Here is an 11919-nt window from a genome sequence, read left to right on the forward strand (position 1 = left end):
AAAAAAAAATATCGTGGATGGGTTTGCTGCCCTGGGCTCCTTCTAGTTTTTTATAGCACTGACCACAAACTATTAGCTGAGTAGAAGTGAAACAGCTGGAGTGGAAAAATTTGCAGAAACTGTGTTAAGTTTCCTTTTTACACACTTTCATTGTTTTCTTTTAAAAATGTGATGGGTTGTAACCAAATATTATGTTTGCACCTCAGGGTTTCTATCCCTCCCCCTTCCTCCCGCAGCCTCCTTCTCTAAATATAAAGTTACCTTACAGTATTTTGTGCTTCTTTTTTTGTTCACATTTTACAAAGCTCTGATGAGTGGATGAACTAAGTCTTATTTTTTTGCTCTTTGAGCCATCAAGTTCATGATATACAGTTGGCTTCTAGTTTCACTAAAATTATAATCCATTTTTCTTTTGAATAGATCAAAAGGGCAAGAGATAAATTTTGCAATTGCACCCTTCAAGTGATGCCAAAGTTCATCTTCTTGCTGTACTAACTTACTCGTTATCATACAATTAAACAGAGGACCTGATTTTTTTAAAATTGCAATGAAATCTCCAAAGCTTTCTTGCTTTGGTTTAAAAGAATCTTTGATCATGCTTTTTAAACAGATTTCCAAATGCAATATATTTTGCAGGTGGGTGGGGAACACATTCAGGTCAAACTTAGGCTGTAATTTCTGTCTTTGATGGTGGAATGTGAATTTTTGGTAACAATGAAAGCTGATCAGTGCAGATCATGTGCTTGCTCCAGATGTATCAGATATTTCACAGTGACCATTTCCATCTAGGGTCAGGTGTTTGCATTTGTACATATTATGTCTATACATGCCTTCTTTTCCAACAAGGATCAGTTTTGTTTGTGGGTAGCCAAGATGGGCGGACTCATCTCACATTGGATCACAACTTGGACTTCCACCCAAAGGGTAATTGACTTGGTCATAAGGCTGTGGTGAAGAGTCAGGCAGTGCCTTTTTTGATGGAGCATCTTAATTTCCCTGCCCTACTATATTGGGAGGGACGCGGGTGGCACTGTGGGTAAAACCTCAGTGCCTAGGACTTGCCGATCGTATGGTCGGCAGTTCGAATCCCTGCGGCGGGGTAAGCTCCCGCCGTTCAGTCCCAGCTCCTGCCCACCTAGCAGTTCGAAAGCACCCTTAAGTGCAAGTAGATAAATAGGTACCGCTTTCTAGTGGGAAGGTAAACGGCGTTTCTGTGTGCTGCGCTGGTGCCGGCTCGCCAGAGCAGCTTCGTCACGCTGGCCACGTGACCCGGAAGTGTCCTCGGACAGCGCTGGCTCCCGGCCTCTTAAGCGAGATGAGCACGCAACCCCAGAGTCGGTCACGGCTGGCCTGTACGGGCAGGGGTACCTTTACCTTTTTACTATATTGGGGTTTTTTTTTTGTATCTGGAATTGAAAATCCTCCATGAGATTTCTGGCATTTTGCTTCACAAGCTATTGGCCTGCTATTGGTACCTGCTATTGGCCTTTAATGTGTTTCCTTGTGTTAGTTGCTGTAATCTGAGGTTTTGGAGAGGTGTTTGTGTGAGAGATGAAAGGGTGAGGTACACCTTGCTATAGAGGATAACGTGTTTGTGCACCCTGCATCCAAAGGATAGAATCCTGCCATAGGGTTGTTTCCAAGCAACCTTTAATGTCTTACAGAGAATTTCATTTATACAGATGGCATTTATCTTTCAACCAAAGTGTGCAAACCTTTTATTTGCATTTGCAAAAGCTTTTGAGGATTTTGTGTGCATGGATGCATGATGCTACCATTACTAGTCCATCACTAGACCACTAGTCTTAACCACTGAGCTTCTTGGGCTTGCCGATTGGAAGGTTGGCGGTTCGTATCCCCACAACGGGGTGAGCTCCCGTTGCTCTGTCCCAGCTCCTGCCAAGCTAGCAGTTCAAAAGCATATCAGCACAAGTAAATAGGTACCACTGTGATGGGAAGGTAAATGGTGTTTCTGTGCGCTCTGGTTTCCATCACGGTGTTCCGTTGCACCAGAAGTGGTTTAGTCATGCTGACCACATGACCCAGAAAGCTGTCTGTGGACAAACGCCGGCTCCCTCGGCCTGAAAGCGAGATGAGTGCTGCAACCCCATAGTCGGCTTTTACTGGACTTAACCATCCAAGGGTCCTTTACTTTTCCCTTATTACCTATATCAACCTTTCCCAATCTGGTTCGATCCAGATGTTCTAGACTACAAATGCCATAATCCATGACCCTTGGCCGTGTTGGCTGGGGGTGATGGGAGCTGTAGTCTGGAGGGCATTAGAGCAAGGAAGACTGATGGAGATATTGAGTCATGTCAGACATAACTTTGTAATGTTTATCATTGTGTTTTCAGTCTGATCGTCCCATCCCACATCCTTCCACTCCTTCTGCTTTGGGTCAGTTCAGTTCTGCTGACTGGGCTCACTGGAGCAGCGTTTTTAAGATTGCTTCCATTTCCCCCTTAGCACTTTGATGTCCAGATGAAGCACGGGTCATTTTAACTCCTTGCCCCTTTCCCCCATCCCCATGGCTTTACTTCTGTGAGTAAAACTGTGGCACCAAGATCACTTGCAAATAAGCAGCTGTATATGTGTGTTCATTCCTTCATGCTGTGAATAAAGGAATGTGGTTTCTTTTCTTCTTCTTTTCTTAAAACTGGAAAAGTTAATAGTTCAAACTGGAGCTTCATTGTTGTGCAAAAGAGTTTCAATCAACAGATCCTTGATGGCATTTGTTTGGAAAGTTATCATAACTTAAATCAGTCTACATTCCTGTGCGCTTAACACAAATATTCTTCTTTTAAAAGGCCTCCTTTCTAAATCTCAAACTATGAACAGATTCCAAAGTATGTTGCATTCTCCCCCCCCCCTTTTTTTTTGTCTGAGAAGCCCACATTTTCCTTGAAATGACAGAGACCAAAGATGATTGCAGCACAATCGTTTCAGGTAAACTAAATTACACACTTTTTTTAAAAAAAGAAAGAAAATGACTGCTTTTTTTAAGTAGCCAAAATGCATTATCTGTAGAATAGTTCACACAATACTTTACTGCCCATGTGATAAGACTTCCAAAAACCTTTAGATTTGCACTCACATACTTATTTAAGAACATGTAATTTATCTAGCAAATACGTTATCAAGATAGCTTAGATGCCATAAAATAACTGAGGCTGCAATCCTGATCCCTAACTGGCAGCATCAGGGCTCGATGGAGCGCCACAGTGTTGCATCAGTAGTACCCCTCCCTTCATGCCACCTTTGTAGGAAGGGAAGGAAAATGCTCCTCTGGGGACCTATTCCTGTCCCATGAGAGCAGCCTGGCCTGGCCTTGCCCCATCCCCACCCCCAAATATCATGTTTCAGGAGTTTTTGCTGGCTACTGCAAGTGGGTTTACTGGTGACAGTAGCTTCTGCCCACCATTTAGGTGGGTGCATTGGGATGCTGTTTGCTGGCAGGGCTTCCTTTAAAAGACCCCTGCAGAGTGGCAATCAGGGACACGGGTGGCGCTGTGGGTTAAACCACTGAGCCTAGGGCTTGCCGATCAGAAGGTTGGCGGTTCAAATCCTGCGATGGGGTGAGCTCCTGTTGCTCAGTCCCTGCTCCTGCCAACCTAGCAATTTGAAAGCACGTCAAAGTGCAAGTAGCTAAACAGGTACCGCTCTGGCAGAAAGGTAAACGACGTTTCCATGCGCTGCTCTGGTTCGCCAGAAGCGGCTTAGTCATGCTGGCCACATGACCCGGAAGCTGTCTGTGGACAAACGCCAGCTCCCTTGGCCTATAGAGCGAGATGAGCGCGCAACCCGAGTCAGTCACGACTGGACCTAATGGTCAGGGGTCCCTTTACCTTTACAGTGGCAATCAACCACATGTCATAGCCCTATCCATACACCTGTGTGAACATGTGTGGGTTTAAAGTAGGGAAGAGATGCAAATGTCTACACACACACACACACACACACTGGTTCCATTTCTGCTCTTAATATATTGAACACAAATGTTTGAAAGGAGATTCTAACCACAAATGTGCTTGGAAGCCTCCCGACAACCAAGCGCCTTCTGCTGTCAGGGTTTCCAAAGCACAAGGCTCAACAGTAGAGCACATGCTTTTCCTGCGGAAGGTCCCATATCAAATTGCTGTCATCTCCAGGTAGGACCAAGAGAGAAATCTTGGAGAGACCCTGCCAATCAGCACAGACAATATTGAGCTAGATGGAACCAAAGTCTGACCCCAGTAGAAGGCACTGAAGATGGGCATGTGCTGGGATACAGTGGGTGGGCCTTGCTTGCACAGCCTTGCTCCTTTTCCACACACATTTGCCCCAGATATATGCCTGTAAGATCATAAGATGCCATTACAGACATGACATGTTGCTGGATGTTTGGCATCCGCTTCTCGGCTGCTCTTCTGAGAATACTAGTTCACAGGACAAGTGATTTACAGAACAATTTTATATGTATTTGGAAGTGAGCTGCATTCAGTTCAATGTGGCTTGCTACCAGGTAAGCCTGGATAGGACTGCAGCCTCAAGAATGGAAGACTTTCACCTGAAGGAAACAAAGAGACAGTCTGGCTGCCGAAACAGGGTGGGGCTGAAGCGAATTCCATTCATGGGAACTTCCCAGGTATCAGTGGTTTGAAATGATAAAAACCCTTTCATCTTTAACTAGTAATCCTCACCAGACTAAAAGGAAGCTTCAAAGATGTAAGTCTTAAGGACTTTCTGGATGCCAGACACCAGTACTGGACGGTTCAGATTTTTTGAATTTTTGTGAATGAATCTTTGCCGGAACACTTACAAAAGAAGAAGCAGCATACTTTCCAGATTTGCTGGTGGCCACTGCAAAAATTAAGTTTCCACCTGTGATGAGCTCATTAGCTCGTGCTGTTTATTCTTTACCCCAGTTCTATCCATTTTCTATCGTTGTTGGTAATTAAGATAAATAAAAGCTGTGGGTTTTGTAGCCCAGATTATATTTGTTCTCCTCCAAAGCATCACATTATTGAGCCAATATACAGTTTTCTGTAGCTGGGAAATGCCCAAGTCTAAAACAACCATAATATTGATATCTTGTGTGACTTGCTAAAGAAATGGTAAGAAGTTTGCCACAGATTGTTAAGAATAATAACAGTGCAATCCTATGGATATCTGCTCAGAAGCATGGGATTTTCTATCAGGTAAGTGTGTATATAGGACTACAACTTAAATACAGTAATATGTTGTCTCCCTTTAGAATTAAATACTATAATAGTGCAACAATAGAATCATAGAATTGCAGAGTTGGAAGGGACGCTGAGTTGTTGGCACAAAATGATTATCAGGCAGAAGGTCCTTTTTCCTAATTATTGGTTATACCTGAAAGTCTTCCTGAAACCAAATGAAACAGACATCATTAAACTGCTTCTCAAGCTGAATGAATTCATTTTGCATTATGCATACTGGGCCATTTTCCCATGAAAATTACAAAGCACTCAGTATCTTTATAACAATGCAGTGATTAGCAGAAACCAACATGGATTTGTCAAGAAGAAATCCTGCCCAAGAAAAATCTATTTATTAATTGGGTTACCAGCTTAGCAGATTGCAGAAATGTTGTGGATGTGATTTATCATTTCAGCAAAGCATTTGACAATGTGCCCCATGATATTTTGGTTAGCAAACTGTTTAAATTGTATACTAGATGATACTGCTGTCAGGTGGAGTCACAGCTGTTTGGAAAACTGTAGTAAAACAGTGCTGACAAAGGTCTTCATTTAACTAGAGTGAGGATTCAAGTGGGGTGTCTTAAGCTCTATCGTGGGCACAGTGCTCTTGAACATTCTTATCACCGACTTAGGGGCTGGGAAAAACATACCCTTACCTAGTCAAAAAACTAATCTTAAATTACAAATGTGAAGAATAAAACCACAATTACAGATTTTTTTTAAATAACTAGGGCTCTGCAATTTGTCTTACTGGATTTTAATGGTGAGCTTTGTTTGTCTTGATTTATTTTGTTATTGTGAAGTTCTCAGCCATTTTGGGATTTTCTTCGTAAGTTGGAATCGAAACGGCAAAGCCCTCAAAAATAAAATAAATACATAATAGATAAAACTGTGGGAAAAGCGAGGAAGTGGGAGCCATACATTCCCTTCCATTAACCACCCTTCCTACTTACTCATGTAACTCTTACTGACAGGAGTCAGCTCTTTCCTACCAAGTCAACAACTGTCCCACTTCAACTTCAAATCCCAGGTGATAGGTTAATTTTGTTATCTGTAAATATCAAGTGACACAGAGTAATACACTCACTTCAGCAAATAGTTTTGGTTTACAGACTCCTACTCAGTATTACAGCCCCCTTTCCCAAATTAAGGCACTTCCTCTTCGGCTTTAGTGGCTGGCTGACCTTTTGAAGATTTGTTTTGCTGCTTTCCCCCCTTTATTACCAGCCTCTTTTATTTGGGTCTGTAAATCAGAGTGCTCAAGAACAGTGCATTATTCTAGACTACCTGCTGGGAAAGAGAGAGGAGAGCAAACCTACTTCAGAGCGAGCTGTTGAATTAGTCAAGATTTTATTGGAAATATTCATGAGACCTTTTTTTAAAAAAGGAAAATCATATAACCTGCTTGTTCTATCTTGACTAGGCAAAATGTCTGAAGACATCTTGATCAGCTCATTTTATTAAATGCATTTTAATATGCGTCCTTCAAATGTGCGCAGTGGTACGTATCCAATTGTAGAACAGACCATTCCATTAATATAAATGACATGATAGTTCATGAATAGAGGAACAGATCCACATGGGCAAACAAATGAACAGGGCAGCCGATGAAAATGGGGAACTTCTAAAGGGCATTGGAGTTTGCATGCTCTTAAGAAATCACTGGATTGGGGGGTGGGGAAAGATGATGTTTAAACATACTAATTCTTGTCAACACTCACGATAGTTAAATTTTCTAGGACTGGATCCAGACATAGTCATATTTACACAATACCCATTGAAATCAGTCAAATTCAGGTTAGGGAGCAATCCTAACTCCTGTCTGCAGGGAGATGTGGCTGAACAGAGCTGTAGTGTCACCTCCAGGGCAAATGATGATAGTGAGTGGCTTTATCCTGCTCCTTCCTTTGTGGCACCAGTTCTAGACTGATGTTGCATGGAAGCACAAATCTCGACTACTGATAGTAGCTGGACCACTTAGCATGCAGTGAATCCGTGGCTAGTCTAGCTCTATGCTATCCCATGTGTCCCAGTAATGCCCTGTTTCAGTATTTTCACAACCAAGTATATGGCCATTGGTAGCTTCCACCAGCTGTGCTTTCAGTATGGGCACAGCAGGGACCTCCACGGAAGATGCCTCTGCCACATCCAAAACCCCTTCCAGGATAAGTGAAAAAGGAGTTGGATAATTAAAACCATGTGCAGTGATTATATATATGCAGCCTAAGTTCATAGTGCTTCATCTGTCTTTCTATTCATTGGGTGTCTTTCCAGCGAAGGATTAAAACTGCATCCTCACAGCTCAGTTCTGTCCATGTTTCCTCCCAAGTCTTGTTGTGCAACTGGTCTTCCTGTCAAGTAAGACTGAGGCCTTAGCTATTGGGAACAAGCTTTCGCTCTTGCATTAATTGAATTTTTGTGTCACTGAATTTCATTGTGACACTTCCAAAAACAGAAAAATTCACAGTGCCAGGGTGTGCCCTAGTTATGCATTCCCAGACAAGATTTCCAGGTGTGCAGGGGCAATGAGGGTCACTTCACGGAGCACATTTAACTCACACAGGTAAGTGAACAAGCTCTAGGAAAAAAGGGCATTTAGAAGACAAGCCAGAGGTACTCTGTCAGAATACTGAAGACGACAGGCTGGGGGATGAGAAACTCTTGAAGAATTTACAGAAGTGGAAAAGTAAGAGAATTCAGCAGGAAAAAAGAAGCCGCAGTCTTCCAAAGGAAACCATATAGAGGAACGAGTGAGAAAAGTATTGGAGAAGCAAAACCATGCCAAGTAAGAATACATAAATCATGATTAAAGCTCCACATTTTGTTCATTTAGGGACTTGTGTCTTGTCTAGTATCAGGATAATGGTTATTGCCATCATTTCACCTGTCAAATGGACACAGCATCTTCAGTATGGCACGTATTAGAAACTTACTAGTGCACCTGTAGTGCTGCAACAGGTTTTTATTCCACAAACTTACTCTTCAACCTGGTACCTGCCCTGTACCCAGCGGTGGAGCATATGCCCGTGCTGCCCAGGGTGGGGCGCACTCCCAAGGGGAGCGGGGAACGGAGAGTGCCCTCCTAGGTGTGGGATAGCTGCTTGGGTGCCTGCAGCCGGGGGTGGAGTACAGGGCTCGTGGTAGGCTTGGGAGTCACAGGAGCACAGTGCGCCAAATGTCACCCCCCCCCCTCAGCAAAGACACCCGGGGCAGACCCCCCCACCCCTTCCTCTGCCACTGCCTGTACCTTCAGGGAAAGGGGTGGACTACAAATAAAAACAAAAACAGCCTCCCATCATAATGCACTTCGAGAGAGAGCTGGGATTCCGAAGAGAATACCTTCAAAATAGCTCAATTCTATGTATATTGACTTGGATGTAAGTTTTAACCTAGCTCTGGCAGCAAAGTTGCTTTTGAATGCCTGCAGCCTCCACACACCATGGCACCTAAGCTGCTGCTGACTTAAGGCCGTGTGGGTGTGAGATGGAAAGGTGGAGATTTGGAGAGGACTACTGAAAAAAGGAGAGAAGCAAATCCAATAGGATATGGCAGGGAGGTTGGTGAGCAGGAGGGCAGAGCTCCTCATCCCCCCCTCTCCACTCATAGATTTATAATGTCACAAGTGGACCTGTAAAAAAACATGATAGTATATCTTCATCTCCTAGTGGGTGTGTTTAAGGTTTCTGCCATGCAGCCATACCCTGCTCCAGGATACTCCATTGCATCGCCTTGCTTTTCCCTTTTCCTCAGCTAACACAAACTCCACAGTTACTGACTTTCCTCCATGCTCATGGAACTAATTTTGTGCATGTGCATTTCTTGACTCCCTTTGTTTTATATTGTTCAAAATATTTCCTTCTGTCCTCCTGTATAACAGGGTTCTGTCAAGCACACCAATATGCCCCTCTTTTCTCTCAGTTGCCAGAGCTGTTGGCATCTGCTGTCTGAGGGGGCAGACAGGGAGCCAAATAGGGAGCAATTGCCAGCACAGGCTGAAGTGGTCATTCTGAAGTAAATATCCCACTCCTGCCTAATGCACTGTGCTTTGGGGCTGGGAAGTGAAAAAAGCAGAACCAGCAAAAAGACATGCCTCTCAGTGAGATGAGAGCCCCTTGCAGTTCAAGATGGCTTCCTGTTTCACCAATGGAATGAATTGTGGGTATGGCTGTGGCCTGTGCCAGCTCAGACAGAAATATGCCTGGAAATCTATCAAAGCGACATCTGAGAGCTTCAGGAAACGACACACCAGATTATTATTGCCAAAGATATAATCCCCCTAGTGGGTCCTTTGCATGTTTGCACCCTGGTGTAATGTTTAGAATTGGCCAACAGCAGCTGCCAGGAGCATGGAGCAGAAGCATGGAAACTCAGTGAAATGGCAACCACTTTTCCGTGGGCAAGCCATTCCAACAGTAACAGCAGGGTGTGTGCATGTGCCCAAGTCAAAGTTGCCACAGGAATGTTATTGATGGCATAACATGCAATGCAGCCCTTAGCGTGGCTTTGAAAAGTTTCCACATACATTTCTGTTGGAGTGAATATAGGCCCACAGCCATGCTGACAATGCACTCCACTGGCAGGGCTGAAAGCCATCTTGAGCTGTAAGAGTTTCCCTCTATACAGAGTGGCATGCTCCCTTTTCTGATATGACTTTTCTGACTTCTATAACCTTTGCTCAAATGATAGGCTAGCCTCCATCCCTGCATGTTTCCCCTTTTCTTTCATACAGCTGCCCTGCAAAATAGACTTCTCAGTGTCAACACAGAGGAAACTTCTGCCTGCAAAAGGAATAATTTCAGCAGATTTTGCTTCTAAAGAGCTAAAAAACATATCTTTGCTCCATTCTGTGCATCTGTTAAAGAAGCACAAGCTCGTTTCTTACAGAAAATGGCAACCTTATTCCAGAACCCCAATATTCTATTGTTCCCCACAATGCCAGCCACTGAAAGAAATGACAGATTCTGCAAACCCTGCAATGTTTAGTTGTTAGAATGAAGAAAGTTGTGCAAATGGATGCAGAAGACCTCCAGTCTACATTTGGAGATATGTGTTGTGAAGAGAGAAATCTTGATGTTCCACTTACAGAAGGTGCCTTCCATGGAACAGTATAATAGTATTTTAGAACTTGAGCTGTATTTCCATTTTGTTCTCCATACTTATCAAAGGATTGTATAGCTAATGGGTGGGGGAAATCTGAATGCTGAAACTTACATAAGTGCTCAACTGGTCCATCTAGCCGAGTACTTTTGATTGAAAGTTCTCCAGATTCTCAGGCAGCTCTGCTACTCAGAACCCTTTACTAACTGGAGATAGAAAGGGCTGAACCCAGTGTTTTTTGAATGCAAAGCATGTGATCTACTACTGGGATCCACTCCGATCACTTCTCTCTTTAATGATATAGAACTCCTTTCACTAGCAGGTATGTCCTAATAGCTTTTAAAAATAGAATTACACTTTATTTAAAAGCGTACTCTCCTAAAAATAGAAGGACTGGATTCAACAACTGACAAATATGTGATGTGGAATGATTGAACACTTGCCCACAGCTCGTTTTGTGCATTTCTTAACAGTGAAGGGGGGGGGGGGATTGGAGATGGATTCTTATTCAAAGCTGGGAGGTTCCATTTATTTCTGCCTACCCACTGCCAGTTCAGATGTCCCAATCTTGGCATCTGTTAAGAATATACACTCAGTGTTATTTATAATTCATCATGTACAATTTAGGATACCAAGCACTGCATGAAAACAGCCGCAGATGGTAAATGGCCAGTTTTTAATGATGCTCACTGTATATGTCTGCGCCATCTGTGCCATAGTGTGTGCCAATGAAGCTGAGAAGACTGATGCAAATTATTTCCAGGAAACAGAAAATTAATTAATTATTGCAACAGATTAAAAGGGACACTTAACAAGGACATCAAGGGCTGTGTCTACAATGCAGTGTTTAGCCATGGCTTTATGTTAAAACATGACCAGTTTGGTATGGAATGACGCTGCACTCAGAGTGCTTTTAAAATAATAATTGTAAAAGTGCTTTGCAAATGCCAAAGAGTAGTAGCAGGCCTAAACTTAAGTACTCAACTTTAGGAAGAAGCTCTCAAACTATGACCTGTCACATCATACATTTGAAGCACTATGATACCACTTCAAACAGTCATGGCTTTCCCCAAAGAATTATGGGAGCTGTGGTAATAATCACAACCCTATATTCTTACTGGAATAAATGCTTGCATCCTAAGGAATGGCTTGGATTCAGAGTAGATCTTTTGCAAACAAAGATACTCCTTCCATTTGTGTAAGGGCAGTCCATGGAAGGGTTTTTTATTTAGCAGATTCCCCTTCTGTGCAGCCTCCTATACTGTTCAGATGATACTCAAAAGCAATTCTTCCAAAGGCAGGTAAGAGAAAAATCAGAAAAAAATGCCTTCCCCACTCTTCTGAGTAGGAAGATTCTATGAACTCTGTTCACAATAGTCAAACTAAATGTCTCTCAAAAGCTTTCTCATTTTGTTGCTAAAGACTGTGCTACCCTCGTCCTCTAAGCAAAATCAGACTCTTTGTAAAGAGTTTCTGCTCAAATGATCCCATTTCTTTGATCTAAAGTGCAGTTACTATGTTTGATTCAAGGCTGCATTCCATAACTCCCCCTACCACACCCAATCATTATTGTTCCATCAACAAAGCTTCATTTCAAAAGCTTGCTATTTTTCGG

This window comes from Podarcis liolepis (genome assembly GCF_965112155.1).
Source record: "Podarcis liolepis genome assembly, chromosome: 3".
Classification (NCBI taxonomy): Eukaryota; Metazoa; Chordata; class Lepidosauria; order Squamata; family Lacertidae; genus Podarcis; species Podarcis liolepis.